The sequence below is a fragment of the Parasteatoda tepidariorum genome, chromosome 7 (assembly GCF_043381705.1).
Source record: "Parasteatoda tepidariorum isolate YZ-2023 chromosome 7, CAS_Ptep_4.0, whole genome shotgun sequence".
In the NCBI taxonomy this organism is placed as follows: domain Eukaryota; kingdom Metazoa; phylum Arthropoda; class Arachnida; order Araneae; family Theridiidae; genus Parasteatoda; species Parasteatoda tepidariorum.
In genome coordinates, this window is record NC_092210.1 from 17851812 (window position 1) to 17879258 (window position 27447).

A 27447-nucleotide genomic window follows, 5' to 3' on the forward strand; every position below is an offset into this window, starting at 1 on the left:
TTCGTAAGCTGTAAAACAAACATAAAATATACTGGGGACATGAAAATGACTGTTTTTGTGAGAATGACCCATATATATATATATATATATACATACACGCACACAAATCATATTATTGATAAGATTGATTGATTATTGATTTTTTTACACAGAGAGAAGGTTCTTTATATTGCAATATCGAATGATTGGAACATCGTATAAACAATTACCATATTATTAGTAGAAGTTTCCTTAATATGTTTAGTAGGGAAAATTATAAGCTTTTTTTTTCACTTTGTTCCACAATTAAGATAGAATAATTTTTGAAACATGAGCCATCACTTGGAAAGAATAAAGAAAACGAAATCGAAACTTCTGAGAAACTTAACAGGTGAAAATCGAACTTCTTTGTTGTTTCCAAAAATAACTTAAGGGGAATACTGTCAGCTTTTCTATCAGCTAGAGAAAAATAAGTAGTTTAAATCTCTAAGATATCTCTTAAACTAACGAAACTACTCTGAATCACGCAGCTGAAACAACTACGCAGAATTATGTGCTCAACTATAAGGGATTTTAAAACCTTTTGTTAAAAAAATCTGAAATGAACGCTTAGGAAATAATAAAATTAATTACTGTAATTACAAGCATTTGTATTGAAAACATTTTGTAATTCACATAATTTTGTCCTATTATGCTGAAACAAACACAGTACATTGTTGAAAGATTTTTAGTTCTTTAAGATTAGTACAATCGTTTAAGCGTCACGTTCTCTCAAAATAAACAAACATCTTGCTTTTATGCTGTAAAAGATTATTTCAACGAACAAAATTATGCAGAAATGTAAAACTCGAACAGAATAAATGGAATTGAAATACAAATTATAATTATAGAAAAAGGCCTTTTTCTGGTCAGCAAATCATTAGATCCTCATTCTCAAGATTTGCAAGACGTATTCACGTTTTGCGAATCTTGAGAATGGATGCGTATTTTTGAGCTCTCTAAACATGTCAACGTTTACCACGTTTATAAAAATTTGTAAGCATTATCAAGCATATACTTCGTCTTCAGTATCTTGGTGAAGTTCATTTAATAGTATACTATATTATTATACTATATTATTAATAGTATACTATATTATTTTATAATAGTATACTATATTATTAAATGAATAATGCTCAATACATCATATAAAATTTCGAATCAAATTATGGTAAATAAGTATCGACACTCAGGGTGCTAGTACTTCTTACTGAAGCATATTATGGAACAAAAAATCTGATGTATAGTAATTTTTACAGTAATAAATACTCTAAAATCACTCAATCACTTCAATTAAATATATATTACTGTAAAATTTATGCTACAATGTTTTAAGGTAAAAATGGATTTTACGGATGATTTAGCCTAAATGCCACTATTTTATACCGTAATTTGATTCACAATTTTTTAAATGTATATTATTAATATTATTATATTATTAATATTATAGTCAGGAAAATATACTACAGCTACAATATATTATAAGTATTTTTTTTTAATTTTATTTTATAACCATCGTTGCCAACAGCCGTTTTTTAACCAACAGCCGACCCAATTTTTAGGTTTACGACTACTAATGTTCAACTCCGTAGCCTTGTAATTTTGAACCCGATCCAGAAGACAAAGGAATAACTCCTTGATCAAGTTTTGGGGGAAACTTGCCTTCGAGGATGACTTTTTGATGGAACTAAACAGCTTTTGCGTTACATTGCGAGGAAAACCACGAAAATCTCCCATGGTTAGCCTGATGGCAAGAAGCCTCTAACCCATAATTCGCCTACCTCTGAAGATATTTTACGTCAGCACTGTGGTCGGGTCGAGCTGTGTGTGGAATTTGAATCGACTAGCAATGGTTGGGATTCGATCCCGGTTCACTTCATTGGAAGGCGAATGCTCTATCCCCTGAGCAACCAAGGATCCATATTATAAGTATAATGCAGAAAAATATACTATAGCTACAAAATACTACGATAGACGTCACTTTGACTATTTGCATCTATTGTGCAGCTGACCCATGAATCGAAATATCGATAGTTGCTTATCGAACTTAATAGTTCTGAAATACGTTTTTTTTTTTTAAATTTTTTGTTAAAGGAAAGGAACTAAGAAGATTTTCTTTTTAATTTAAGTTTTTAACAAGAAATTAATTTAAATCTTACGGAGTATCAAAGTTTTTCGGGGAAAAAATCAAAGAGAATATAGAAGAAAATCTTCAGAAAAATCAATTTAAAATAAAAGTAAAAAACAGATGCTTAAATTCTAATTGACAAATTTTGAGGGTTTTTAAATAAAACAAAATGTGTTAGTCGCACTTTATGTTGTCTTTTCATTGCTGTGGGGTTCAAACCCCAATTGTGGCCTTAAACTAATTCGGCTTTCAGACCAATGGGTATTAGCTTGTCTGGGAAGAAAAGGGGACTCGTGCGCAAGACTGACCATATTGCCACATTCCGTTGGTTTCGGAATTTTTGAGCAATGGCAGTAATTTTAGCGACCCTTTCTGACCCACAACGGGCTGTTGCGGAAATGCTTTTACATTTTTAATTAACTATATTTATTTTAAAAGCTTGCTAAAATTATAATAATATATTCGTATCAAACATGAGTGTAAATAGCTTCACGTATTTGCTAAATTTTTATTAGGCTAGAAGTAAGCTAGCTTGAAGGGAAAAAAACGCTCTTTATGATATGGAAATAATTCGTTTTAAAATATATAAAATCACGTAATACGCTAATATATAAAAAATAAATGCTCCAATTTAGCGCAATTAGTTATTCTACAACTAGATGGCGTATTAATCGATTTAAAAAAAATTTCCATCCAAACATAATAGCTCAATTCTGTCCTGATCGCATTTATTCAGAAATGTAAAATAAATTCTTCAAGCAATTTAACAACTCAACTCGTATGTCAATGGGAAATTCTGCTTATTATGCCCTCATTACAAAACGTCAGATACGTCATTAAAATAGTTAATCGAACTAAATCTTTAAGTGTAGGTAATTACTTTTTCCCTCCCAGTTTTGTGTGAGTAAAGAACATGGTTTTAACTCATATTTAATCTATTTGTCAAGGAATGAGCATCAACTAGAACATGCATTTTTTCTGTCGATTTAATTTCGTTAATAAAATTAAATTCGTAAAGATTAGTGGAATAAGGTTAAATGGCACTTCTGAAGAAATTGAGATTTTTCTTATTTTAGTCTCGTTTAACTTTATTTAAATAGATCATTAAACTTCGGTGATTTTAGATGAAGGTATCAAACGACAATCTTTGAGAGTTTTTAGAATCGATTAGGTTTCAAATGTTTTTAACTACTGATAGACAATGAGTTACTAAGAAAATCTGTCTTTTGGTTGTAAATCTAAAATCCAAGAGTTATTAAAACACTATGACGCGAACAGTTTAAATGAGTTACCTGATAAAAACCACCATTAGCTTCAAAAATATACAAATTGAAAATAACAGTCGACATATTCCTTGCGAATATTGAAGCATGTCGACTGTTATTTCAAATTTGTATATTTTTGAAGCGAATGAAAATTTCAATCAAGCAATATCTTACCGCTCCAGAATTTGACTTCTGCCACACCCATACATCACTCCGTTTATAGGGCGGACTCATTCATACATACATTTATTCGTCCAAAGATCGTAATTTTGACCTGAACCAGAGAACGATCAATCTCCAATTCAGTACCCCCAGAGGTATTTATTTGTTTTGGGAACATGGGGGACATTGTGACCCGACAGATTTAACTTGCACGGATCACCATTTACTACACGGGAGTCTTAGGCCGGGCTGGATTCGGTCTCCCGTTCGCACTAACGTGAGTCCAGCGACCTGCCAACCAGGTTATCTTGGCCATTGATTATTTATTCAATTGATTAAATGAGTGTTAGGAATCTACTGATTTTTCAAATCAGAAAAAGGCAAGGCTTAATCTTTATTTTCTATTCTTAACGTATAAAGTATTGAACTAATTCACTTAAATTCCTAAAAGTGTTACTCAAAAACACTTTATTTACTTGGTTCTTCATTTATAAGTTAAAAAAATACTTTTTAAAAGATTTGTTTTTTAACCGTTGGAATTTTTCATTAACAAACATTAAGAATAGTTTAGAAGATTTCCCTACAAAAAACACAGAAATTAAAACTGGATTTTCCTTTTTTATATTCATACATTATGCTTCAATTTTTGAAAGAATGAACGCGTTCACAAATAAAATTTGAAAGAAAAAATATACAGAAAACAGTTAACTCTTAAAAATCGAAAGCTTAATCGGGATAATAGAAGCCATTTTCTTTCACCAATATCCACAAGCGGTAAAAAACATAGCGGCAAATATGTTTTTAGGTTATTATCGGAAGAATCATAACAACCTGCTTAGTGAAATAAAAACACAACAAGAAATACTTCATGAACTAAAACTATTTGAACTGGATAAATATAAAAAAAAACGATATCAGATACGAGCTCAATATGACTTTTGTTACTTTCATCAAATCGTTAAACGGTTATGGTGAAGTGGTGTATTAGGGAATGATTTTTCGCTACTTTTCTCTTTTAAGGAGCCTCGTTATCTTTGAACATTAGATAAATAGCTTCTCAGTTGGAGCGACAGAGTAGCGTTTCCGAATCAAGGGAAAGTTTGTATTTTTTCCTTAATCAGCAATTTTATCCCTCATAAAGAATTTTATGTGGTGATAAAACACGAGTTAACATTTTTTTTAAAATGGGAGAATCAAAAACTTTAATCAGTAACTGTATTGTTAGTTTTTATTGTCATATTTAAGTAGTTATAAAGAGCTGAAATTTATGAAAGCCATATTTAATCAGCAAATTTTTGTACACTAGATACACATTTCAATGACGCAAACCGTGCTTGATTAGCACATTTTTCTACACTAAATTAGACATTTCAAAGACGTAAACAGTGTTTGATCAGTAAATTTTTGTACACTAAATGGATATTTCAATGACGCAAACCGTGTTTGATCAGCAAATTTTTGCACACTAAATACACATTTTAATGACGCAAACCTTGCTTGATTAGCACATTTTTCTACACTAAATAGACATTTCAATGACGTAAACAGTGTTTGATCAGTAAATTTTTGTACACTAAATGGATATTTCAATGACGTAAACCGTGCTTGATCAGCAAATTTTTGTACACTAAATATACATTTCAATGACGTAAACCACTCTCCATCGGCAAGTTTTATGCAATAAATGCCTATCAAGTTAATGTATTTGATGTTATGAAGTTTCCTGGAGCAGGTCCTTTTCTTTGTTTTTGTTGAAAATTGCATAAGCTATTATGAGAAATGTGAAGCATTTATTTTAGCTAAAATATTTAATAATTCAATATAAAAAAGAATTATTGTAGTTAAGTATTGTTATTAAAAATTATTATGTATTGTTATTAATAATTATTGTTCAGTTTTACTGCTGTCATTCATCAATGTATTAAAATTTATTCTTGTTAGTATTTTCACTGATTTTGAAAAATTAACAACTGTATTTTTTATTTTTGAAACACTTTGGATACTATAGCTTTGCACTTTTAGAATCATAATTTTACTTTACATCAAGTTTTAATTAAAAAATTAAACTTTACCTAGTAAGAATAAATATTAAATCTGTATAGAAACGTACCAATTACTCGTACATATCATAAGGTAAATGGGTATTTATCCATGTAAGTATTTTCATTGATTTTGAATGAATTAACTTCTACATATTTTTGTTTTTAAAACACACGCTATAGCTTTGCACTTAAAGAATCATAAATTCACTTTACATCAAATTATAATTAAAAAGTAAGTTTTCCTTTGTCAAGTACAAAAATCAGAAAAAAGTTTAGAAATGCACTAAATACTCTTACCTATCACAAGGTAACGGGCAATTAAGGCCAATTTTGTGACAAAACTTTCGAGTACTATTCCATTTATAACCAATTAAACAGTCAAGTAAATTTACCGAAAAAACCAGGATTTGAAAAAGGGATATTAAAGTTGTTTGAGGGAAATTCTTAGATTATCAAACCAAATTCTCAATAAAGGTATATAAACGAAACATGTCTTAGTGAAGCATAAATATCTTAAAAAGTATGGAAATGTATCAATTACCCATACATATTATATGGCAAATAGGTATTTATATATGTCAGAAATTTGCATTGATTTTGAATGAATTAACAATCATATATTTTTTTATTTCTGAAACACTTTGGACACTATAGCTTTGGAACATTTAGAATCATAATTTCACTTTACATCGAGTTATCATTAAAAAGTAAATTTTATCCAGTCAGGCATCATATCTGTACAAATCTAGTACCAATCAACTATACCTATCTTATGGTATATGGATATTTCTATTTATTTCTTTTAGTTAAAATTGAAATCCAGTACTTCATGATTACTACCATAAATTATGTGATCCAGAACAATTTTTTACTTATTTTGTTTAAATTATATATATATATATATATATATATTGACACAGTCCCGCNATTTTCCTTTGTTTTATCTTCATTTTGAACCTATCTAATGAGTTCTGTTTACTTGCAGCTTATGCGCAATAAATGATACTTATTGTTTCTCTTGGTTTTCTTCGTGTTTTTTGTATTTGTTTATTTTATTATATATATATATATATATATACATAATTGTCGTTGAACAGCCGCTCCAATTTTCTAATTTACGAGTACTAATGTTCAACTCTGTTTCTTTTGTTAGATTCTTCTCTTTTTTGTTAAGCATACAATTTTAGGACAAATTACGGTAAGAAGTACCGGCGCTCAGGATGCCGGTACTTCTTACAGGATACCAATACTTTTTACTGGAACATGTTACGAAACAAAACTTTTGATATTCCTTAATTTTTACAGTAATAATCACCATGAAATCAATGAATCACTGAAGTTGAACAAATATTACTGTAGAAATTACGGTATATATATTTTGCCGTAAAAATGGATTCTATGGTAAAAGGGATTTTATGGATGTGGCAACCAAAGTGCCGGTACTTTATACATGGTGACTTCATCCGGATTTTTTTGCAACATACTTAATAACACCGTTTTGTTGTTACCTTGAGATCATAATGTTACACGTTTTACGTTGAGATTAGCACAGCAAAATCGCTTCAGGCTTTTGTGCTACTATTATGAACTCATATTATGAACTCACCCAATCCTCATTTCCAGTTTAAATCAATTCGATAAATATAGGTGCCTAAATATATATAAACAAATTAAAGATTTCCTATTAATTCAATGGTATGAACTCAAACTGGAATACTATTAGTGGTACTACAAATTACTATGAGGAAGAGTTGAATTGCAAAATCACTGACAAGCAATTTACATTTTTCGAGAAACGAAATGTTTTGTGAAAAAAAAGAAAGAACTCGGAATTGAAATATTGCAAAGAAATCTCAGATATTAAATTCTGATTATTTACTCTTATATTAACACTTCTGAATTTTCTAAAATGATAAAATCTAACATCTGATATAATTCTTCTTTTTTTTCAGAGAAGCAATAATAGAATAGTTATAGATTAAAAAAGTAAAAATAAATTTTGCAATCATGTGTATCTTAGTATAAATGCATAAACATTTTTTTTTCTATTTTTGAAAAGGCAATTGAAAAGATTTCTTTATGATATTTTATTTCTTTATTTTTGTAAACAAAAAAAAATAGCTCACGAAACATATTTAAGCATGATGAGTTCCTTGTTTTCTGTTAAGTTAGAGAATAGGCGAAAAATTATTAGCAATCCACTTTTTTAACTTAAAGGAGACGTAAAAAAAGAGATATCAAAGTATAATTTCGTAAATATTTAGAAAATACTCGTATTAAAATAAAGACATAGAATATTCACCTATGAAAAAACTTTTATTTTAATGAGAAAGCTGTTTTTTCTCAACGAAAAAGCTGATAAAAATAAGCCATTTTAAAAGACTTAGACTGAAACAATGCTTTAAGTACACAGTTCGCTACCATGTTAAAAACAGAATAAAATAAATAAAGTTTGAAAAAGAAATTAAGTTAAAGGAAAACATTTCTTTTTCCTTCATAAAGAATAAAGTTTTTTAATCAACAACTTCAGAAACTAACAGCTGGAAATAATTTCAGAAAGCGGTTAAAAACTAGATTTAAAAATGAAAGATATTAAAGATTTTCAGCAGGTAAAAAAACCATAGAACCTGAAGTATCATTTGTTCTTATTCCTTAAGACATCTTTGAAATTTCCTGAACTTTTAACAATTTATTTTTTGTTCCGATAAAAAAACAGAAGATGCAAATTAAAGAATAATTTTGACTCATAAAACAGGCAGCGTTGAGAATTTTATATTTGAAAGGATGGTTAAAAAGCCTCATACCTTTAAAAACTTCATTCTTTTTCATTTTACTTTGGAACAAAAAAATAGCTCTGCGTCTTTAATATGATAGAGCTTTACAAAATTAATTTTTACTGAATTAAGAGGAAATTATTACAATGATGTTCATTTGAAATAGATTGTAAGTTGTTTGAAATACCTTTTGAATATTAAACTCAGGAATAATCGAATTCCGGGAAAAATGAAATTTTCTGTCGGATGAAAAACCGGAATTTCTTCATTTTTTTTATCTTAAATTCCTGTCTAAAAAATTAATTAATTTCCTTTTTATGTTGAACGTCTCAATTTTATGACAAAACTTTGGAGTAATTCCATTTATTATCAATTAAACAGTTAAGTTAATTTACCGAAAACACCAGGAGGTGAAAAAGGGATTTTCATGTTATCCGGGGGAAATTCTTGGATTAGGATTTAGATGTTAGATTATCATAATACTGGAGGAAAATAAGCATAATTTTCTAAAACTTTTAGCATATAAGTAAAAAAAAAGATTTCAATGGCGTTTTTTCTTTAAAAATATTACGTACTGTATCATAATGGCATTTTTTGGGGGGGGGAAACATAATTTCGGTTAACAAAAACAAAACATGTGGTATTTAAACACACCGTAAATTTTAATTGCTTTTGGAAAGAGTTTGTCAGAAATTCTGGCTTTCAAAATTGTAGTTCTTACTGCCACACATACAGTAAAAAAATAGGAAACTGAAACGTAAATTTAAGCGAATAAAGAGTTTTCACGCGATGCTTTAAATTATCATGATAAAATTACCAAGCTTTACCACATTTACTAAATTTTATCACATAATATAAAGCTATTATTGTTAATATTGTTGATTATTGTTAATTTTAACAAAATTATGACCAATGCACTCCGGTAAAAATTTCCGAGCCTTTTGCGTTTCCACAAAGACAAAACTTACCGTATTCTTGTAGTTTTGATCAAACTTTTTTTTCTTCAGAAAACAAGTATAGAAATGTACCAACTACCCATTCATATCTCAAGGTAAATGGGTATTTCTATTTATTATTTTTCATTTAGCGAAAATTATATATGAATTCATGACTTTTTGATCACTATAAAAATTAAGATCGTCCAAAACATTTTTTTCTTCTTCATATTTTTAGATAATCCTCCTTCATCTTTTTTTGTTAGTTATACCTAAAAAGACCGTTTTCTTGCTACCTTCAGTACGTAATGTTGCAACATTTAAATTGGGATTAACACAGCAAAACCGCATCCGGCTTTTTAACTCTTATAATAAAATCATGAAACTATCATTTAAAATTTAATTCTAATCGATAAATAAAGAACCCTATACAAATATAGACACATTAAATAAAGATTACCTACACTTCAAAAAAATCTGGATCAAATTATGATATAAAGTAGCGGGTACTTTGGGTGTATCGACTGTAAAATTCAATTTTACAACAACATCGTATACAGTAATTTTTAAAGTAACATTTATTTAATTAGAGTGATTCAGTGATTTTACGGAAAATAATAATGTAAAATTACGGTATATCAGATATTTTTATTCCGTAACATGATCCAGTAAAGATGAAATTTACAGTAAAAATTACCGGCACCCTGATGGTACTTTTTACCGTAATTTTTTCTAGATTTTCTTACAATGTAGAAAATAAAAACAGCAGTAGCAAGAATGTGTTGTTAAAACTCATAGTGTCTGTACAAATAACGATGAGAGAAAACCGCTGACTATTTTCCCTTATATTAACACTTATGAATTTTCGAAGAATTTAGAACCCAAGATCTCCTATTATTTCTTTATTTATAGAAGCGTGATAATAGAATAATTATAGAATAGAATAGCAAAAATAAATTTTACAGCCATGCGTATATGAGTATAAATGCAGAAACACAAAATTTTTCCATTTCTGAAATGGCAAATGAAAAAGAGTTCATTGTTTTTTTTTTTATTTCTTAGTTTTTATAAACGATAAAAATGGCTCACGAAACAAATCTAAGCATGATGAGTTTCTTTTTTTTCTGTTAAGTAGGATAATAAGTGATAAATAATTATTAGCAGTCCGCTTTTTTAAGTTAAAGATGCGTAAAAAAGGATATCAAACTATAGTTTTGTAAATATTTAGGAAAATGCGCGTATGAAAATAAAGATGCAAAAATAAAGATCTCTTCTAAATATCTTATAAAATAAAGATCTCTTTTAAAGATCTTATAAAATAAAGTTCTCTTCTAAAGATCTTATAAAATAAGGATCTCTTCTGAAGATCTTATAAAATAAAGATCTCTTCTCAAGGAAAAGCTAATAAAAATAAGGCATTTTAAAAGACCTACGCCGACACGATGGTTTATGTATACAGCTCACTGCCATATTAGAAACAGAATAAAATAAATAAAATTGAATAGAAAAAATTAAATTAAAAGAAAATAGTTCTTTTTCTTTCATATAGAATAAAAATTTTTAATCAACAACTTTAGAAACTAACAGCTGGAAATAATTTCAGAAAACAGTTAAAAACTGGATTTAAAAATGAAAGGTACAAACTATGGAGCCTTAAGTATCATTTGTTGTTATTCCTTAAGACATCTTTGAAAGTTCGTTAATTTTTATAAATTTATTTCCGATTAAAAGCAGAAAATGTAATTTTATATTTTAAATGATGGCTTAAAAGCCTCGTACCTTTAAAAACCTTAAAACCCCATTTTTAAAAAATTTTACTTAGGAACAATAAAATAGCTTTAAATCTTTACTATCATAGAATTTTACGAATTTTAATTTTTACTGAATTAAAAGGAAATTAGTAAAATGATGTTCATTTGAAATAGATTACAAATTGTTTGAAATACCTTCTGACTATTAAATTCCGAAAAAGTGGAATTTTCTGTCGGATGAAATACCGGAATTTCTTCATTTTTTTAAATTTTAAATTCCCGTTCAAAAAATTAATTAATTTTCCTTTTCCTGTTAAACATATCAATTTTATGACAAAACTTTCGAGTAATTCCATTAATAATCAATTAAACAGTTAAGTGAATTTACCGAAAACACCAGGAGTTGAAAAAAGGATTTTAAAGTTGTCTGGGAGAAATTCTCAGATTATCATAATACTGAACAGAAAATAAGTATTTTTTAATAAGTAACTCACTCGAGCCCCACCCTTTTTCCTTTAAAAATCATTGTGTACTCTATAATACTTACATTTTTGGTAAAAAAAAAAAAACTAATTCTGGTTAATAAAATCAAAATATAAAGAATTTAAACATTTTATTTAGTAATTTTTTAGTTCATGTGTTTATCGAAAATGCTAGATTTCAAAATAGTTCTTATTACCAGACATTTAGTAAAAAATATTAAGCTAAAACGTAAATTTAAGCGCAAATTTTTTTTATGCCATGCTTTAAATTATCATGATAACATTACCAAATTTCACCACATTTACTAAATTTTATCACACATTATAAAGATATATTTTGTTGTTAATTTTACCAAAATCATGACCAATGCACTCCGGTAAAAATTATCTGAGTTTTTAATGTTTCTATACTGCTAAAAACACGGTACATTTTTTCATTTTCTGGTAGTTCCATGATTTTTTTTTCTCACTGTAAAATTCAGTTTAACATTATTTATTTGTCAGTTTTTTAGATTTTTTTCGTAATTTACACAAAGAGAATTTTAAATTAAATAAAAAAGTGGTTTTATGCCTTTCAGTAAACTTTCATGATTAAAATTAAAAAACCTTATTTTACCTTATTTTACCACATTTACTAAATTTTATAACATATTATAAAACTATATTTTATTGTTAATTTTACAAAAAGCACTAGCAAAACGTTTTGGTAGAAAATATCGATTTTGATGGTGATTCCATAGAGCCAGAAACACGGTAAATTTTACCATTTGCTGGTAGTTTTAATCATACTTTTTTCTCAATAATATATATTTAGCTTTTCTTTGTTTTTTTTAACGAATTTGCGGAATACATTCCCTACACTCTTTATGTGACCTACCCCTTCAATATAATGACCAATAAATTCCTGTTAGCTATTCCATAGACATAATGTTATTTTAACCAATTCTCCCCTTTTCAGAAAAAAAATTATAAATTAGCATGAAGTAATGCATAAATGCAATTTTTTTTCAGATTGCGTTCCTAAACTTCTAAAAAATAAACGATATATTATAAAAAAAAGACATCAAGCTTCATTCCTTTCACAAAAGAAAGACAAATGGTAAGATTATTCAATTCAATAGCCGTAATAGTTTTTAAATGAATGACAAAATGAGGTTTGCTTTGATTTTTTGAAAGAATTATTCAAAACCAAATAAAGCTGGGTGAAAAGATTTTTACGTATTGATTCAAACATTTGCAGAGAAAAATAATGCTCGTCTTTTCAAAGTCTAATTATTTTTGCATAAAAGTTTTACACATTCTGAAGTTTTTTTTCTGAAAGTCTTATATAAGTAATTTATTCTTCATTACTTAAGGTTTTCTTAATTGCTTCCTTTTGTTGTATTTAAAGAAATTTCTGAATGTTTTCTCTATTACAAAGCCTGTTTATACAGATAATGTATATGTTAAGGTCAATAAAAATAATAGGTTATTATTATTAACCTCCGGTTATTATCGATAATAACCAAGGTTAAAATTATCAATCTTTAAGAGTTTTTAACATTTACCGGTTATTATTAATAATTACCTATACAGTTTTATCAGTGTAATAATTTTCAACGCATTTAGCTAGATTCAGTGGTAATAGTAATTTCCAGTACTAGCAGCTAGACAATGTCAGTCGCTTGTTTACTTTCGATGTAGATGCCTACTCTTTTTGTGCATTGTTCCTTTGAAGTACGAATGCTTGAAAATTTTGATTCTTTATATGTTTTCTGCATTTTCAATTTCTTTACGTATTAGTTACATATTAATTACAAATTTCTTTACGTATTAGTTACATATTAATTACAAATTTCTTTACATATTAGTTATTCTTTCACAATAGAGTCATTTTGACTGCTTCTGGGTAATATGTGCATATACTAAGTTTCAGTCTTTCTAGCGTTAAAGAGTTATACCAGGATGGAATTATATGAGCTATACTGAGAAAAAGTATGGTAAAAAATACTAGAATATGGTAAAATGTACCATGTTGATGGCTCTAAGGGAACACAAAAAGGCTTGTCAATTTTCACCGAAGCTCTTTGGTAATGATTTTGATAAAATTAACAAAATATGGTTTTATAATATATGATAAAGTATGGTAAACGTGGTAAAATTTGAAATTTTTGTCCTGATACCCTAGAGCATGATATAATTATCATTTATTCGGTTACATTTACTTTTCATTTTTAAATTTTCTACTAAATGTGTGGTAATAAGAACGATAATTTTGAAAACTATATTTCCAGTAAGCCGTTACTAGGTGAAAGGAAAAATTACCACATAAAGGGTTTAAATAACGTATATTTTGGTTTTATTAACCGGAAAATATGTTGTTGTTTTTTATCAGAAATGCCTTTATCATTCAGTATGGTAGTCTTACCAGATTATTTTCTCCGTGTAAGATAAATGTTCAAATATTGAGAACTATTCATTGATTTTAATGATTTTCATCGAGGTGAAAATCTTGCTGAACTGATAATAATTAAAAAAATTCCATGCATTAGTACTTAAAATAATTTTCCTTTTTAAAGCATTGCCAATTATGTCCTGCTAGACAGTATATACGGTTTAAAACTAAAAATTTACTCCTTGTGTGAAGAATTCTAACAGCGGCCTTTTTATTTTCATTGGCGACAGAATTTCGAAAAATGCTCTTAAGCAAAAGGAAGTCTTTTATTGTTTTTTTTTAACTTTGTTATTTATTTTTTTTAATCAGGAAGATTCCAAAAGAAAATGAAGTAAGTTTATTTATGAAAAACTTCAATGAAAATGAGAAAATTAAAATAAATAAAATGTTAAAGAAAATAAAAGTTTATTGGAGAATGAAATTAAAATGTATTGGTGATTCCAAGGATATTGTATGAAAAAAAAGGAACAAAGTTTTAAAATCCTGAAAAACTTTTGTTATCTTTAGCTCAAAGGGAACAGAAAGTAAAAACAAATATTTTTTCCCCTTAAGAAAACTTAGGTGTCTTAGGGTGATAAAAAAGCATTATTTTTAGAGTAATATTCATTTATTATTCAATCAATATAATGTTTAATGAAGTGGCAAAACTTATAATAGCTTGCTTGTTCCATAAAAAATACTTTAGAAAAGCAACAAAGCGAAAAGAAATGCGAATTTTACTTTAAACCTTTTTAAATTATTCTGAAATTATTGGAATAATAAATGAAAGCAATCAACTTAGTATATTCTAAGTATGCGGAAATTTCCTGTCATTTTAAAAAAATATAAAATTTATCAACATTAAAATTATTATTTATTAGTATTATTATTCATTAGTATTATTATTCATGTATTTATTATTCAAATAGTATAAGGTTTAATGAAGTGGGAAACTTATAAAACTTTGTTTTTCAAAAAAAATAAATAAATGAATAATTAAAAGAATAAGAAAATAAAAATAAATACAAATTTCGTATTTAAACCATTTTAAAGCATTCCAAAAGTTTTGGAATTATAAATGAAGGTAAGTAGCATACTAAAAGTATACTGAAAATCTTTATCATTCCAGAACATGTAAAATTGATCATCATTGAAAAGTATTATTTATTAAAATATTATGCATTTGTTATTCAATTAATATAATATTTAATAAAGTGGCAAAGCTTATAAAATTTTTTCTTCCAAAAAATATATTCTAAGAAAGTAACAAAGTAAAAAGAAATACGAATGTTATGTTGAAGTCATTTTAAAGTATTTTAAAAGTTTTCGAATAATAAATTAGAGCAAACGATGTAACATATTATAAATACACTAAAATTCTCTGTCATTCCAAAAATTGAAAAACTGATTATCACTAAAAAGTATTATTCATTAAAGTGTCATTCATATATTATTCAATTTATATAATCTTTAATAAAGTGACAAAACTTATAATACATTTCAAGAAACTTTAAATGAGTAACAAAGTGAAAAGAAATACGAATTTCGTGTGCAAAAATTACATTTTAAAAAACCTTAAAAATAATTTTAAAGTATTCTAAAAGTTTTGGAATCATAAATGAAAGTATACAATTCAGTATACTATACGTATGCTGAAATTTTCGGCCATTTTGAAAAATGAAAAATTGATCATCATTAAAAAGTATTATTTATAATAGTAATATTTCTTTATTATTTAATTAATGCAATGTTTAATAAAGAGACAAAATGTATAAAATCTTGTTTGAGCAAAAAAAGTACTTTAAAAGAATCACGAAGTGAAGAGAAATACGAATTTCAAGTTTAAACCATTCTAAAGTAATCTAAAAGTTTTGGAATAATAAAGGAAAGCATACTATGTAGTATACTATAAGTATACTTAAATTTCTTGTCATTATAAAAAATTTAAAATTAATATCATCATTAAAAAGTATTATTCAATTAATATAAAATAGGAAAACTTATAATACCATTTTTTCCAAGCAAAAAACATTTTTTATGAGAGAAACAAAACAAGAAGAAGTACGAATTTCGTCCTTAAATCATTTTAAAGTATTCTTAAAGTTTTGGAAAAATAGCTTAAAGCATACGATGAAGTATACTGAAAGTTCGCTAAAATGTCTTGTCATTTCAAAAAAATGTAAAATTGATCTATTTTAATAAATATTCTTCATTAAGATATTACTTATTTATTATTTAATTTATATAATGTTTAATGAATTGGTAAAATGTATAAAACCTTGTTTGTGCAAAGAAAAAAAAAAGCTGAAATTTCCTATCATTTCAAAATATATAAAATTTATCATCATTAAAAAATATTATTCATTGCAGTATTTTCTTTATTATTTAAGTAACACAATGTTTAATGAAGAGGCAAAATGTATAAAGCCTTGTTTGCGTAAAAAAAGTGCTTTGAAAGAGTAGCGAAGTAAAAAGAAACACGAAATTCGGGTTTAAACCATTTTAAAGTATTCCAAAAGTTTTGGAATAATAAATGAAAGCTTACAATGTAGATGTACTTTTTACGAACATTTGACAAATGTAAGAATTATTCAAGTCAATAGCAGTAATGACTTTCTATGGAAATGCAAAGTAACTTGTACTTTGATTTTAAAGCGAATTATCCTAACTTGGCGTTAGCCGAGATAAAACCAGTTCTTATGAATTTATTCAAATACCTAAAAAGTAAAAAGATTGGAAACACGTGTTGTGGATTGAATAACCGTCTTCAACTAACGGAATTTTTGTCTTCTAACTGTGTAAAATTCTATTTAAAATAAGATTTTAGCATTTTCGAAACGACAAGTCTTAGTTATTTAAGCAAAGAGCAAATACTGATAAAAAGAAAAAATTATTTCGTAGCTACAGAAAAATGTTTTTAAAAGTTTTGATTCTAATGAATTTGCAGCTTTTTTTAAATAAAAAAACACTTAGAATCGTTTTTAAACTATTATAATTGTTATTGAGTATTTGCATTCGGATTTAAACGAACCATAATAAACTAACTTCAACTTTAAGAATAGAAATTCTGTCTTTGAATTGTTATTTTTGCAAACCTCAATTAACTGTATAATCACAAAAAAGCGAGTGCTATTCTTTTTGCAAAAACAGCTGTACGCTCGCCTTTAAAAGTAAAACAGTCATAATTTATTTTATTTCAACAATTACAAAGATAAATATTGTTCGTAGGCTAAGAATACTTATCTTAAATTGAAGGTTTTAAATTCGTATTTAAGTATCTTAATTAAATCTTTAGCATGCCATAGCTCTTTCTTTCTTTTCCATTATTACTGTAGTGTTTCGTTAGCAAACATACTGTTTTTGTGTTTCAAAATCAAAAAAAAGTTTTGGGCTTAAACAAGAAAGCAAAGGAATGAAAATAATAATAAATAAATTAATTAATCCGATTCCATTATTTATTTTTGAAATTAAGTTTTTTTCCTTGCTGATTTTTAAATCTTACGAAAGCACACCTCAAACCTATTATCCTGAAAGAATAAGTGATTTAAACAGTTTATTTACTCAGCTAATAAAATAAAATAAACAAACTTCAATTGATTCAAATAACAAAAAATAGATATGTTTTAGAGTGAAATCAACAAAAACATATCTAGACTCTTCTAATTAACATGATCTAATTAAATAATTTTTGGTATAAACGAAAAATGATTTATTAGATAAGAAAAATGATTTTTACTTAAGAATATGAAATATTCTAACACTGTTCAGGCAATTGATAGGTTTAAAGAAAAAAAATTTAAACGATTGTTAATAAAATGTCTGAAAGTGATTAAATAGTTACACAATTAAATTTAAAAAAAAAAAATTTATTATATTCTTCTTTATCACCTATTGAGTGCATATTCGTAAATTTACGAAGAAAAGTGAATATATAATACAAAAAATGCTGATTTAATATCTAAAGCATTAATTATTCGTATTTTGTATCCGACAATTGATTCAAAAGAATTCCTCACTGAAAGAAATATATTTATTTAGATATTTGCAATTCATTTATTTATTTAAATTTAATTTTTTTATTTAAATTTAATTTTTTTATTTAAATTTAATTTATTTATTTAAATTTAACTCATTTATTTAAATTTGATTTACTTAATAATTAATAAATTAATTTAAAAAAATATTTTAAACTAAAGACTCCTGTTCGGAACATAGTTAAATGTTTACTGTCCACACTAAGTAAGGTAAAATGTAAGCACGGAGAAAATGAATGGTGACAGTTATAAAAAAATATATTTTTTGTCTTAAAACACATCGCTCATCATTCCAGCCAAGATTGCGGATTTTAAAACTCCCAGCAGAACCCTCATTTTATATACAAACAAAACTGAGTTTGGCACTCAATCAAAACCAGGTTAGCCATTAAATGCACTGGGTTAAACATTCAACCCACGATTTCTGACGCTCCATTAAAACCCATGCATTCAATGTACCGAATGAAACGCTCAATCAAAAATAAACGCGTACACTCTCAAAAAAATATTTTCAACGTAGAGCTAGCTAGAATGAAAATACCTTGAACCGTATTACGATATAAATTTGCCGCAACCATAAATTAATCCATATTATTCAGTTCAAGTTGACTCCAAGTGTCATATTATCAATTTTAAACTGAAGTTCGTACTTACATTTGACATGCATAGATTGCACAGATATAGATACATTCGGCATGCATAGATTGTGCATATGTACATATATATATTCGACATGCATAGATTGTACATATATATTCATTCGACATGCATAATATATCTACATACATTTTATATGCATATATTATATTTATGTGCTTACATATATTGTAAGTATGTGCATACATATATTGGACATATTTTTCGTACAAATTTTACGTATGTACATACATGTTATCCCAATGTATAAAATATGCGCAATGTATTTATGTCCAATAAATGTATCCACACATGTGCAATACACGCATGTACAATACACGCATGTCCCATGCATGCATATCCATACGTACATACTTACATGCGTCTTATTTACGCAACTACATATATAAAGTGTCCCCATAAACAACATTCTTATATATTATACGTAAATACGTACAATGTATATACATACGTACCGTGTATATATGTGCTATTATCGCATTGCATATACTTACAATGCTTATACTTACCTACATAAATGCATGTATACGTATATACATTATGTTCACATACGCCCATACATATATTGTCTGTGTATACGAACATACAAAACATTGCATTTTGCATACAAACTAACATACATGCCTACATGTATCATCTATGCATAATTATCTGTACTAAGTATATGCATATTGAATTATATATATTAAATTATAATTATGTATATTGTACGTACAAGCGACGCTTGTACATACATTGTATTTGTATATATAAGAATCACAAATTGTATGTACATGCGTGAGTGCATTCTATGTACTTATATATATGTATCCTCATATCCGAAAAACATATTTACATAATGTATTTACATAAAATATGCAATCGTAATTACTTGTAAACGTACAGTTTGATTACGAGTAATAGCAATTACTTGTAATCATGATTACATGTAATCACATATTTTGATTACTTGTAATCATGATTACATGTAATCATATGTTTTGATTACTTGTAATCATAATTACTCGTAATCGTTTTTGTTTTGATTACTTGTAATCATAATTACCCGTAATCGTTTTTGTTGTGATAACTTGGAATCACGATTACAGTTGTAATAAAAATTTTGGTGAATTGTGATCAATTAATTACTGTAAGTAATTGATTACTGTTAGCGACTATTGTAATCATGGTTACAGCTGTAATCAAAATTATATTCACTATTACAAGTAATTAATTACTGTAATTGATTGTTGTAATCATGATTACAGCAATCAATCTATCGATATGTTATCTAGTAATCATATGTTATCTAGTAATCATGATTTCAAGTAATTGATTACTGTAATCGAAAAACATAATTGATTAAATTTTTGCCCAACTCGGTTCTCAAGTTAGTTTTTGCAATGGCAAAAGTGGTTTTTAAAACTCTCAGCACCAGGTTCTTACATTCACTTGCATTCAGTCAAAACAGGGTTGGCATTCAATCAAAGTGGGTTAGATGTTCAATCTGAACCGAGTTTAAAACTTAGCGCAAGGGGTTGTTATTTAGATTGATGAACATGACTAGTTAAATTATTTGGATTCATGAACATGAATTTGATATCCCTCCAAGAACAATAAAGAAAGTTCTTTCTTATAAAATTTATTCTTTACAATAAAATATGCCAAAAGTAAATTGATATTTTAATGCTATATAGCCTCTATAATTTCTAAGCTTAACTTTTCAATTATTTTTGTCAATGTGGTATTTGAAACTCCCAGCACCAGAGTTTTGCATTCTATCAAAACCGCGTTCGGCACTCAAACAAAACCAGATTTGGCATTCAATCGAAACTGCCTTTGGAACTGAATCAAAACCAGACTTAAAATTCAGTGCACGGGGATTCTAAACCTAAAATAAATGCTCCAAAGTTTTTAGCGGTAGATATTCTTAATTTTCTTACTAAACCAACAACAAAACATTTATGTTGATGAACATTAATTTGATATCTCTGCAAGAACAATAAGAAAAATTTACTTCTTACAAAATTTCTTTTCTACTCAAGAAAATGCCCCAAAATAAATTTATATTTCAATGGTATTTAAATTTTTATCATTTCAGGAAATGAAAATCTTTTCTCTAAAAAATGCAAGAAATGTCATCATACAAAATGCATTTCGTGCTTCAATTTTGAATTGAAGTTCTTCTGAATATTACTTCCCGTCTACAAGAGATTCGCGCCGTCCATCTCTTTTTACAATCATTTAAATATTGGAGATCTCTTGCTGATATCTCTATGCAGGGGTGCAATTGTTTCGAGAAAAAAAAAAGAACATTTTATAAAGGAATGAGAAAAGAAAACAAAATATTTCATTCGCATTTTTCATATCATTCTCGGGCTTTCAGTTATTCAAGACAAATATATGAATCGAAAAATTGTGTTTCTTTCTTAGAATAATATTTTGCTTTTTGCCTGTTTTTAGCAAGTTCTTGTGGCTTTTACATAACTTAAATACGTGCCTTGACTAAATTAAATTTGAAAAAAAAATTCTTTAAATATTTCTTTTCGAATGTTGTTTGTAAGATTGAACTGGAACTAAATTTAATTTCAGTTAAGAAAATTTTAATATTTTGTATTTCTGAGTGAGTTGACCACCTGGGGATGAATATTGAATTCTTGAAGATAGTTTATTGAATTTTTGAAGATAGTTTAAAAGTGAAATTTGAATAGGAATTTTAACTTATGAAGTATTTTAGTTTTTTTAGAAAACGGGTTTGTAAATTATGAATATTTAATTTCTCTTTCGATAATTAAAGTTATTTAAGTTTTTTGAGTTGAATATTTGTAAAATCTTTATGATTAGATATAACATTTGCATGAGTTATTTATTTACCTTTTTAAACAATTAAGATCATTAGTTATGTATTTAAAATATTATAAGGTTTCAAAACTTATAATAATATAGCATACAATATTGAAAATAATATATAAAAAAATTTGAAAATCAAGATGTAAGGAATTCAATAAAATTTTAAAATTTTAAAATTTATATTTTAGAAGATTTGTCTCTTTATATGATATTTCAAGAAAAGGCATTTTTAGAATTATTTTCCTTTTTTTCTAAGCACATTTTATCTGGTAAAAAAATCACAATACCATATTTTCTGATTTTGTTTTTTCACTCGCTCTATGTATAAAAAATTTTAATGTCCCAATAATAAAATTATAAAAAAAAATCACGTTTCATATCCACTAGTCCCACTTTTTAAATTTCCTAGATTTGAGAGTCGATTTTATTTTAATAGTTAATGGCTTTAAATATTAATAAAGTTTAATTGAATATAACGTTACCAAAAATATTTCTTTATAAGTTATTATTTACATATTTTGAACGTTTAAACATTCTGTTCTGCAGCGGTTTTAATATCTAACCCGAAAGCTTTTTCTGAGGAAATAAAAAGCATGCATGTCGTAGAATAATAGGAAAATAAGCCCTTAAAAGGCCCTTTGCCCTTTAAAAAATAATCCCTTTAAAAAATAAGCCCTAAATAATAAGCTTTGAAAATAAGCTTTAAATAAGCTTTAATAATAAGCTTTAAAAATAAGCTTTAAATAAGCTTTAAAAAATAATGCCCTTTAAAAAATAAGCCCTTAAAAGGATTTTGTGATTCATCAGTCTTCAGTATCTTCCAGACTTTTTACAATCTGTCTGTATGCAATTAAGAAAACTAGGAAAAGTGCAACGAATCACTTAATCAGATTGAATTCGCTCAAGCAAATTGCAATAAATCTTCAATCATCCTTTGCTACTCAAGGCAAATTGTAACCTTTATGAAATAGAATTTGCTCAAGCTCATTTCAATAAATCTTCAACAATCGTTCGCTACTCTAGGCATATTGCAACTTATATGAAGTAAATCAGGCTGATTTTGATAATAATGATGCAAATTTAAGCCCCTATTAAGCTTGAAATATGCCAGACTGCTTAAAAAATATTCTATAAAAGTTTCCAGTTAGCCTAGTGCATCGAAAAATAACAATAGTTGATTGAAAAGATCCGAATTAACCAATTAACTTACTACGTGTACAGTTTTCTTTTTTTCTGTCTATATTTTAAATAAGTTTATAACAGATGTAAACAGCAATGTATACATGTATGTTTTTCAAAATAAATACAAACCTCATTTCATTACTGTAAAATTAGCTACACTGTTTTTAATTAACTGTTTCACATTAATCCCAAATATTCCTTTACCATATTTGAGCACGCATGTTTAAAAAATTAATATTTATGTTTTTTTTAAATACAAACTTTATTTCAAAACCATAAGATTAGTTAAATTGTTTTTAATATCTCGTATTAAACCCAAATAACTCTTTTGCCATTTTTGGATTAATGCTTCCCGTAAGATCTATATTAAATGAAACTTTGAACTTTCAATTTCCTTCTTTATTTAATAACCACTCAAATGGAGACGTACATTAAATGAGTTTATAATCCGTGGATCGATAAGGCGGGATTCTTCTTGGAGCAATGGCCTTAAATATTTCTTAGTTCAGAAGTAATTTATCCATGCAAAAGCAGCAATTTATAAGTTTTAATGTAAAGAGTAAAAAAACATGTTTCCAAATCTTTATGAAAAATTTTCTCGGCAATTAAATTTTGTTATTTTTTCAGCGATAACTAATTAAACGAGCGAAATGATGATTTCATTTTATGTATCCTTTCTGTGGAAAATCATTTCCTTTTATGTATCTTTTCTGTGGAAAATTGCCCAAATTCATTTTGGGCTTTAAAATAGTTAAAGTAAAACAATAAAGTATCTTTTATGAAAGTTGAATAGCGCAATGATAAATAAAGGAGCAAGTTGAACTAAAAATATTCCTATTGTATATCTGAAACACGCTTTTAACGATTTTTAATTATTTCATAAAAAAAACATGTGCTAGAATAAAACTATTGATTTCTGTACACATTTTTGAAAACTATTAAATGTAATCGTACAAATATACATGTTATTAATTGGAAGCTTTTAAATATTTACACGGAAACATTTTGGTAAAATAACAGTACTGTATCGTAAAGACATATTTGGAACGAAAAAAAAACGTAATTCTGGTTAATAAAACTAAACTATACCATATGTATTATACTATATATATAAAATATATATTTAAACAATTTATTTGTTAATATTTCTGACCATCTGCTAATGGTTCACCGGGAATTCTGGTTTTTTAAAATTATGGCTATTATTACTGGGCATTTAGTAAAAAACATAAAACTAAAAAGTAAATTTAAGCGACTAAACAGTCTGTATGCCATGCTCTAAGATATCATGATAAAATTATCAAGTTTTATAACATAAACCAAAATTTATCGCCCATTATAAAACCTTATTTTATTGCTAATTTTGCCAATAGTATTTCCAGAACTCTCCGGTAAAAATTACTAAGGTTTTCGGTGCTGCCATAAGGCCAGAGACAAGGTAAATATTACCTTATTATGGTAGTTTTGACCATCCTTTTTTCCTCAATGTCAAAATAATGTGATTGTTGATTTCTGATTCGAGTATGGATTTCTGAAAGCCGTCCTTTGTTACATTTCCGAACTTTTAAAAGAAAATAGTTATAAGGTTTCCTTCACAAAAGGAGATGCATTAAATGCAGAAGTAGTATAAGAACTACTCAGAAATGTTGTATAAATAGAAATGTAATAATTATATATATATATATATATATATGTAACATAAAAAGCTTCTATTAATCTTTTTATGTTAGTTTCTTTGCTATAAAACAACTCCTACTTTATTACGAATTAATTATTCTATTTGAAATACTTTCTCACACTTTTAAAAGCCACATCCTGTTCTTAAATCTATTTTTGGCTCANGTGAATACATTACTGATTAAAAATAATATATATATAAATCAGTTCTAATGTTTGCACCACATAATATAAAATATAATTAATAATTATTTCCCGCACCTATAGTAATTTTAATTTTCCGAGCATTTATGGAAAAGATTTAAATTAAATTTCTACATGAAAATCGAAATAATGTCATGTTTATTTTATCTCATCGTCTAAATAAATATTCGATTAAAACGAAAAATGAATATATATTAGTTATTGAAGTCAGAAACGAACGATGCGAGAAAAAAGCGTTTTCGAATCTACCAGAATAGGGTAAAATGTACAGTCTAAATGTGTGGTAATACGAACTTTGAAACCCAGAATTTCCGATAAACCGTTACCGGATGAACAGAAAATTATCAAATGATTCGTTTAAATACTGTATATTTAGGTTTTATTAACCAGCATTATGCTTTTTTTTACCAGAAATATAACTACTACACAGTACGGTAATTTTACCAGAATTTATTTCGATGTGTAGTTTTCCTGACATTTCTACCATAAATAACCAATTCGCTTTTTTTTTCTTCCAATTTTCAATTAGTTTAAATAACTATAAGTGTATCAAAGTGTGTGATAAGTTTTAGAAATTTGGTTGAAAACTTTTAAATAATTATTTCTTAAATTGCGTTTAATAATATATATTGTTTAAAGCAAGAAGATCTTACAAATTCTGCAGGAAACAAAATTTTTATTAAAATTTTTTTCAACCGAGATTCAATGAAAAGGTTTCTTAAAAGAAAATTGTCCACAAGTCCACTTTTTTTAATCAGATTCCATTTAACGTGCTTGGGATTCTAAGAATACTTATAAGGTTGTTATACTCAAACTCGTTTAATAATTGGAAAGTATCTAGTCTACTTTTTTCCTCACATTGCACGTAGAGTGAAAGTGATTCTAAGAATACTTGTAAGGATTTTTATTCTCAAACTCGTTTAATAATTGGAAACCACGAAATCCACTTTTCTTACTCACATTCGACTATCATGCTAGTGATTCTAAGAATACTTGTAAGGTTTTTATACTCAAACTCGTTTAATAATTGGAAAGCACCAAGTCCACTATTTTTAATCAGATTCCATTCAACGTGCTTGTGATCCTAAGAATACTTATAAGGTTTTTATATTCAAACTCGTTTCATAATTGGAAAGCACCAAGTCCACTATTTTTAATCAGATTCCATTTAACGTGCTTGTGATCCTAAGAATACTTATAAGGTTTTTATACTCAAACTCATTTAATAATTGGAAAGCACCAAGTCCACTATTTTTAATCAGATTCCATTCAACGTGCTTGTGATTCTAAGAATACTTGTAAGGTTTTTATATTCAAACTCGTTTAATAATTGGAAAGCACCAAGTCCACTATTTTTAATCAGATTCCATTTAACGTGCTTGTGATCCTAAGAATACTTATAAGGTTTTTATACTCAAACTCGTTTATTAATTGGAAAGTATCTAGTCTACTTTTTTCCTCATATTGCACGTAGTGTGAAAGTGATTCTAAGAATACTTGTCAGGATTTTTATTCTCAAAGTCGCTTAATAATTGGAAACCACGAAGTTCACTTTTCTTCCCCACATTCCACTATCATACTAGTGATTCTAAGAATACTTGTAAGGTATTTTATACTCAAGCTCGCTTAATAATTGGAAAGCATCAAGTCCACTTTTTTTAATCAGATTCCATTTAACGTGCTTGTGATCCTAAGAATACTTATAAGGTTTTCATATTCAAACTCGTTTAATAATTGGAAACTATCTAATCTACTTTTTTTTCCTCATATTCTATTTAACGTGCTAGTGATTCTAAGAATACTTGTAAGGTTTTTATGCTCAAACTCGTTTAATAATTGTAAATTATCAAGTCTACTTTTTCCCTCACATTGGGCGTAGTGTGAAAGTGATTCTAAGAATACTTGAAAGGATTTTTATTCTCAAATTCGTTTGATAATTGGAAACCACGAAGTCCACTTTCCTCCTCACATTCCACAATCATGCTAGTGATTCTAAGAATACTTGTAAGGTTTTTATACTCAAACTCGTTTAATAATTGGAAAGCACCAAGTCCACTATTTTTTCTCACATTCCAGGCAACGTGCTAGTGATTCTAAGAATACTTGTAGAATTTGAACTGCTCAAAACGTTTCAAAAAACCCAAAAAATATTTTAATTTACTCCATTAAAATTTAGATAAACCCCCAATACTTGAGGCGGTTAGTCTTGAAAACTATTATTCACCTTCTTGAACACGTCACAAATAAAGACAAAATGCTTCAAATAGTTTCAAGGGCAATGATCTAAAAAATATTCTGATCCTTGTTTATTAAAGTGTAGCTATGTTAATTCATCAACAGGGATTAAAATAACGTCACAATTTCAGTCAAAACAGACTTAACTTTTTTTTTATGTATGTCTTATTTTAGAAAAGAAAATATTTAATGATTCACCTTTTTGTCTCACCTAAAAAAATCTAAGAAGGATTAAATATGTTTACAATATTTTACTTACGTTTTCTCACTTTTAAACAGTGATTTGAGTTAGCGTCTCCAAAACTCTGATATATTCTTCTATCCAGTACATCGACATCGAAACAAAGGCGGAATTTTCGGCAATTATTTAAAAAAAAAATTCTTGTATGACATGTTTTTAGCAGATTCAAAACAAAGTACATTTATAACCAAAATGAAATAGTAAAATGAATAAATAAATAATATCCAAAAATTCTATTTCATGCTCAACCGAATTTTAATAAAACCAGGAAATGTTTTTAAAAAGTTTTAGAATTCGTGACAAAATGTTTCTGAAATATAATTGGAACGTTTTATGCTGCATAGAATATAATATTTATTGCACTATAATAATATTCATTGATCAATATTTTAAAATATATATATTTTGGAAAATATAT

At 27.0% G+C, this 27447-nt stretch overlaps 1 protein-coding gene across 1 annotated transcript in view; it reads right to left on the reverse strand.

The window, feature by feature from the left end:
- The window catches only part of LOC107441545 (agrin), a gene marked incomplete in the record, with an annotated part of 156998 nt that overhangs the window by 126542 nt on the left and 3009 nt on the right, over positions 1-27447 (reverse strand).